This window comes from Sus scrofa, chromosome 7 (assembly GCF_054392235.1).
Source record: "Sus scrofa isolate SSC_HxYL_T2T_F1_AM1 chromosome 7, Sscrofa_HxYL_maternal_Yorkshire_Landrace_v2.0, whole genome shotgun sequence".
Classification (NCBI taxonomy): Eukaryota; Metazoa; Chordata; class Mammalia; order Artiodactyla; family Suidae; genus Sus; species Sus scrofa.
In genome coordinates this window covers 87,200,030-87,207,369 of record NC_139389.1, presented here as the reverse complement: position 1 = coordinate 87,207,369, position 7,340 = coordinate 87,200,030, and positions in this window count along the sequence as shown.

The window sequence follows — 7,340 nt, the reverse complement described above, 5'->3', positions numbered from 1 at the left end:
AGACATGGAAACAACCTAAATGTGCCCATCGACAGAGGAGTGGATAAAGAAGATAGGGTACATATATACACAATGGAATATTACTCAGCCATTAAAAGGAAAGGAATAAAAGCATTTGCATTATCATGGATGGACCTAGGAATTATCATGCTAAGTAAAGTTAGTCAAACAGTGAGACACCAACATCATATGCTATCACTTACATGTGGAATCTTAAAAAAGGACACAATGAACTTCTTTGCATAATAGAAACTGACTCACAGACTTTGAAAAACATTTGGTTTCCAAAGGAGACAGGTTGGGAATAGGAGGGTGGGCTGGGGGTTTGGGTTGGAAATGCTATAAATCTGGGTCATGATGATCATTGTACAACTATAAATGTAATAAAATTCATTAGGTAATTTTAAAAATCAATCCCTAGCCTAGGAACTTCCATAAGCTGCAGTTGCGGCCATGCAAAGAAAATAAATAAATAAATACAAGGAAAAAATGTGTTCAGATAATTGTAATCTACAACAAAATAATGTTTATTTATTCAACATTTACTGAGTGTGTACTATAAATAGACACAATGGTAGAGATGGGGACACATTCTAGAAAGACAGAAGGATCTCAATCTCTTAGGAGATAAATATGGTTTACAAATCACTTATATGTTACATAGTGATACAAATATATGCATGTTATTGATTTATCTAGAATGTATTACTCAGTGAACATTGATGAAACTATAACTGAGATTTCTGTGTCTTTCTTGGTCTTATCTCAAGACAAAGCCTTGTAAGTAAGGATAATAGCTACCCTATCATTCAGTAAAAAAAAGTTACAAATTCAACCCTCAAAAAGTGCTTTCTATCCTGGATCTTGACTGTGCCCTGACCAAAGACTGCTTGGTAATAAGTCACAAAAAATCAAGTCTACTATTGCATTGCTTCTCCAAAGGTGAGCTGGTACAAGGACAGTTTCCTTTAGCAGCATCCATTTGTTTAAAAAGAACTCACACAGGAGATCCCATCGTGGCTCAGTGGAAAGTAACCTGACTAGTATCCATGAGGACGAAGGTTTGATCCCTGGCCTTGCTCAGTGGGTTAAGTATCTGGCAGTGCTGTGGCTGTGGTGTAGGCCGGCAGCTACAGCTCCAATTCAACCCCTCAGCCTGGGAACCTCCATATGCCTCGGGTGCGGCTCTAAAAAAAAGAACTCACACAAATGTGCTTGTGTTTGCCAAAAGAAGAGAGATTTATTCTCTATTATAGCTTTAAAATCATACAAAGAATAACATTCAAATGTCATTTAAATATAAAACCCAAGAAGCCAATCTAAAAAGGCTACATGTTCTTATGATTCCAAGTATATGACTTTCCGGAAAAGGCCAAACTCTGGACAGTAAAAAGATCAGTGGTTGGAGTTCCCATCATGGATCAATGGTAATGAACCCAACTGGTATCCATGAGAACACAGGTTCGATCCCTGGCCTTGCTTATTGGGTTGAGGCTCTGGTGTTGCCATGAGCTGTGATGTAGGTCGATGCTAGGATACAGTGTTGCTGTGGCAGACTGGCAGCTGCAGCTCCAATTAGACCCCTAATGTGAGAACTTCCAAATGCCGCAAGTGCGGCCCTAAAAAGACAAAAAAAAAAAAAAAAAAAAAAATCAGTGGTTGTCAGCAGCTAGGGAAAGGATGAATAAATGGAGCACACAGGCTTTTTAGGACAGTGAAACCATTCTGTATGATACTCTAATGGTGCATACAAGTTATCACACCTTTGTCAAAACCCACAGGATGTACAACATCAAGAGAGAACTCGTAATCTGTGAACTCTGGGTGATGATGTGTCAGTGTGAGTTCACTGACTATAACAAATGCTCCCTTCTGATGCAGGATGTTGATAATGGGGGAGTACGTGCATGTGTGAGCATGTGCGTGTGTGAGGACAAAAGGTTTATTGGAACGCTCTGTACTTTCCACTCGATTTTGCTGTGAACCTAAAACTACTCTAAAAAATAAAGACTATTTAAAAAATACTTTTAAAAAATGTAACCCAATAATGATTATTGTCAAAAACCATACAACTAGTGCTTGTTTTTTCCCTTTGGGCAGTGACAAACAGAAGCAAAGTAAGTTTTCCACAATGCTTTTTGCTATAGAGAAGGAGTCTATGGGCCAAAGTGACAAGGCTCACACTCCTCAGCTGATAAGTCTTTTCATCTACTCCCATCATTCACCAGGTCCTTTTGGGGGTGTTTTGTTTTGGTTTGGTTTTTTAGGTTCCCCCCATTTTAAAATCACATAATTCTTCTTTCTAAGTATCACAAAGGCAATTCTATACAATACTGTGACATTGACTTCACTACATTCCCTGGGGTGGGGGCGGAGATGGAATTATTCAACTAAAAGCAGCAACCATTTCAAACATTTCATTTTCTTCTTGTGGCCTGGACCTTTTTCCCTGGAGACCCTGCTATCATCTTTCTCGCCCTCTCCTACTGCTTTATTTCACTTCTAGAACTCAAGATGATTTTGTGCCTCTGGCCCCTATGTGGGAATTCACCCTCTCTCTTCCTGGCTCCATTATCTCTACCTAGATGAGCAAGTGAGTCCACAATGCCCTTTTTTGGACACCTCAACCAGAAATCTTCTCCCTCTTTGCTAGCAGGAACAAAAAGCTTCAGGCCAAACACAGTAGTCTAGAAAAAGTTGGCACTGTTCAAGCTTCCTTCGTTGAAAGCAATGCCCAAAGGATCACTATCCTCCAGGGCCTAATCCAAAAACAAAGTTGTTTCAATAGATTAGAAAAGAAACTTGAAGAAGGAGAGTCATAACAGAAAAACCTTAGGGTCCCGAGGTGCTGGTTTAAGCCTCTCTGCAGCAGGTCTGCTTTGGCTGATTAAAGCACAAGTTGGAGGCCCCTGAGAACCAATTAGAAAGGGAAGTTAGGATGGGGTGGGAAGAAATGATTCCAGCAACTACCAATTAAAAGTGAATGGATCTCACAGCACCAAGGGACTGTGATTCAAACTGTTGCATCAGCCAAGTTCCAGCACCAACTCCCTGAACACAAAGAAGGAGCAAAGGGGAGAGGGGAGGGAGGGAGGCAGAGGTGTCCCACACTCTGGCAAGCTTCCACTTCTTATCTCAAGTGAATACGCACCTGACAATTAAGGTGTAAGTGCTCTCTCTTGATAAGCCATCCAGAAAAAACCCAAGACCATGCCAGGAGACACACAGGACCTGCAGGCAGGGAAGTATGCCCAAGAGTTAAGCAGGGTGCTGCTGACCTAAGAGCCCTGCTACCAATTCAGAACTGCTCCGGTCAAATCAGATCACACGTGACTCACACACTGTCCTTTATGTAAAACAATACTGCTTCCATCACTACCCTGCCCTCCATCCTGTACTTGTAAAATACCTGATGATTCTCAAGCATGTTCACAAATAGTGCTTAATTGATTATCACAAAATCACTGTGGGTTCTGTCAGCTATGTAGTAGCATTTCCATCTAGGTATTTTAAAATTTTAATCCTAGGGAGTTCCCGTCGTGGCGCAGTGGTTAACGAATCTGACTAGGAACCATGAGGTTGAGGGTTCGGTCCCTGCCCTTGCTCAGTGGGTTAACGATCCGGCGGTACTGTGAGCTGTGGTGTAGGTCGCAGACGCGGCTCGGATCCTGCGTTGCTGTGGCTCTGGCATAGGCTGGCAGCTATAGCTCCGATTTGACCCCTAGCCTGGGAACCTCCATATGCCGCGAGAGCGGCCCACGAAATAGCAAAAAAAGAGACAAAAAAAAAAAAAAAAATTTTTAATTCTAAAGTTTGAGAGATCTGCCTAAAAGCATATAGGCAGTATTACTTATATATTTTAAGTCACATGCCACTAAGCTTTTATATATGTGTGTGTGTGTATGTATACATGTATATATAGAATATTCCTGAAAGAAAATTTAAGAAAATTGAGTGGTTACCACAGCAAGGGAACTAGGGATTGGGAGTAAAAATGAAGCTTTCTTTTCTCTGTTATTTTTTGTAACTTTACAGTTTTACACTATTGTATGTGTATATGTATATGTATGCGTGTATGTATGTATGTGTGTGTGTATATATTATGTGTATATATATATATATATGTATAAAGCTCCCTGAAATTAAATGAAAGTTACAATTAGGGAGCAGAAAACAACAATCCACTTCTCTTTCTCATTGCATAATGCTGCCTCTCATGTTGAGTAAAGGGAACAGAGCAGTTTTCTTTCTCCCTTATCTTCCCACTTGTTCATTCCATCACCATCATCCACATGTACATATATACACACAACTTTCTGAGAATTTTCCCATGACTGCCTGCTCTGAAAATCTGCCAGGAGCTGAGTGTGCTGAAAACCAACAAAGTGATAGGGAAATTGATAATGTGATTCTGGTATGTAGGTAGTGATTCCCGACAATACAATTTCATTTGGGGAAAAAAAATTTCATTTTGTTCAAATATCTTGAGAAAATAGAAAAATAAGCTAACACTTCAGCATAAAGGATCAAGATTAGAAAGAATGAGGGCCTCAAAAGCTGCCAGTATTAGGGAACTGTGATTTTCTAATACTGGCAACAGCCTGGAAAGTCACGGACATAAACAAAAGAACTTCCTTTCCTGACTATCAAAGGGAGATTTCTTAGCCTAATACAGAAACAGAATCCCACAAAAAGAAAGGTGAGAGGATATATGACACAATGGGAAATGCAGCTATGCACATCTAAATATAAAATATATAAATTTGGAGTTCCCGTCGTGGCGCAGTGGTTAACAAATCCGACTAGGAACCATGAGGTTGAGGGTTCGGTCCCTGCCCTTGCTCAGTGGGTTAACGATCCAGTGTTGCCATGAGCTGTGGTGTAGGTTGCAGACGCGGCTCGGATCCCGCGTTGCTGTGGCCCTGGCGTAGGCCGGTGGCTACAGCTCCGATTCAACCCCTAGCCTGGGAACCTCCATATGCCGCGGGAGCGGCCCAAGAAATAGCAAAAAGACAAAAAAAATAAAATAAAATATATAAATTTATAGGAGTATTGCAGCATTTCTCACTTCTGAAATAGCAGAAGAGCACATGAGCATAATAGGAAGAGTACAAGCTTGAGGCAGGAAGACTGGGATCAAATCCCAGCTCCAGTAGAGCTGGAATTCCAGTACTGAGTCCTGCTTGTCTGTGTTAATTCATTTATTCCTCACAACCAACCCTACGAGGTAAGTAGTAATAACATCTCCATTTTACAGATGGAGACTGAATCTCAGAGAGGTAAGAAACTTGCCCATAGCCTTTGAAGGAGAGTTAACAGTTAAAAATTTCAAATCATGGCTCTGTTACTTACAAGCTTATAAACTTGGACAACTGTAACCATTACTACTAAAAAGTTAAAAAAATTAGAGAAAGTAAGATTTCAACTATGGGGGGGGGAGATCAATGCAATAGATAGGCAAGAAATAGAAACAATATGAATGGAAAGAAAATGAAGAGATATTTCGGCGATATGATCAACATATCCAATGACAGACTGGATATTGGAAATGAAGGAATCAGAGGTGACTTGCCAGTTTCTGGCTTAGATAACTGAATACTTGATGATGTCAGCTGCTAATATAGAGACAACAGAAGTGGCTGCTAGAGAGTTTTATTTTAGATGTGTCAGATTTAAAATGTCACTGGCACATACAGCCTAGAAAGCTGGTGTAAATTTATCACTAGTGTCAAGGTAAGAGATCTGGAAATATAGATTTAGGAAAATTAGTGGTTTGATAATTGAACACATGGCTCTTAATGAAATGGTCTGATGAAAATGTTTTGAGGAAGAAAAGCAGCAGGCCATGGGTAGAACTCCTAAGGCCACCATCATTTCAAGAGAGGTTGAAGAAGTGTCCATATAAAAACAGGACTCAATTAAGATTCTGATTTCTCAATAATATTCAGGGCTATGCTCATCATATCCACAGATTAGAAAAAGTTTGTGCTTCAGCGCTTACCTGGGTTCACTATGTTCATGGTTACCCTCTCAGATTCAACACTGTGGGTTCTTCTTTCAGTTCTTCTAATCACTATAATTAGGCCTCTTTTCCTCCCCCTGTAAAACCTAATTACAGCCTTCAACTTCTGCTCTATTCTTAGAGTATCCTCCTAGAAGTTATGTGTTGGTTTGTACTGTGCCAAACCACTTTGTACTGCTAAAGTGGACCTATATGTCCAAGAATCTTCTTCCCTGAACAGTTTTGGTTTAGAGTTTGCCACAAATGGAATTTTAACAAGACCTGGAAGGTGAAAATGAATCGGTAGCCATTACCCTGAAAGTTACTGTAGCTAGAGGTTGACACAGAGGTGCCAACAACTCCCAACTTATCCTCACTCTCCCCCACTCCATCCTCCTATTCTTTATTGTTGACTTGGTTGGCCAAAAGCAGTTGTAGGCCACCACACACACTTGGCAGTCAACCCACAGAGACTGTGCTTTGGAGGCATAGCCTCTCACATACCTCCCTACAAGCCTTTCCTCTGCAGTCCCATTTCAGTGACTGGATGTGCTTGACTTCTCAGACTGACTAGTTGGTGACTCCTAACTTTCTTTTGAACCTTAACTTCTCCAATTCCTCTGACAATTCATCAGGTCTAATTTATATAATAAATTCCTTATCCCATAATTCATAAAGGTTCTGTTTCCCTGATTGAACCATGACTGATATATTCCATCCTCCTGTTCCCTTAATGACCTCTATGCTCCATATTATTATTACTTTTTTTTTTTTTTTGGTCTTTTTGTCTTTGTTGTTGTTGTTGTTGCTGCTATTTCTTGGGCCGCTCCTGCGGCATATGGAGGTTCCCAGGCTAGGGGTCGAATCGGAGCTGTAGCCACCGGCCTACGCCAGAGCCACAGCAACTCGGGATCCGAGCCACGTCTGCAACCTACACCACAGCTCATGGCAACGCCAGATCGTTAACCCACTGAGCAAGGGCAGGGACCGAACCCGCAACCTCATGGTTCCTAGTCGGATTCGTTAACCACTGCGCCACAACAGGAACTCCTATGCTCCGTATTCTGATAAAGCATAGCATGATTTCCAGTGCTCTCTGAAAGGCTAGAGACCAAGCTGACCTACCTACAAGAGAAGCAACTACCAAAGTTCCTGTTGTGGCTCAGTGGAAACAAATTCAACTAGGAACTATGAGGTTGTGGATTTGATCCCTGGTCTCACTCAGAGGGTTAAGGATCCAGCATTGCTGTGAGCTGCTGTGTAGGTCGCAGACTTACCTCGGATCTGTCGCTGTGGCTGTGGAGTAGGTGGCAGCTATATCTCCGATTCAGCCCCTAGA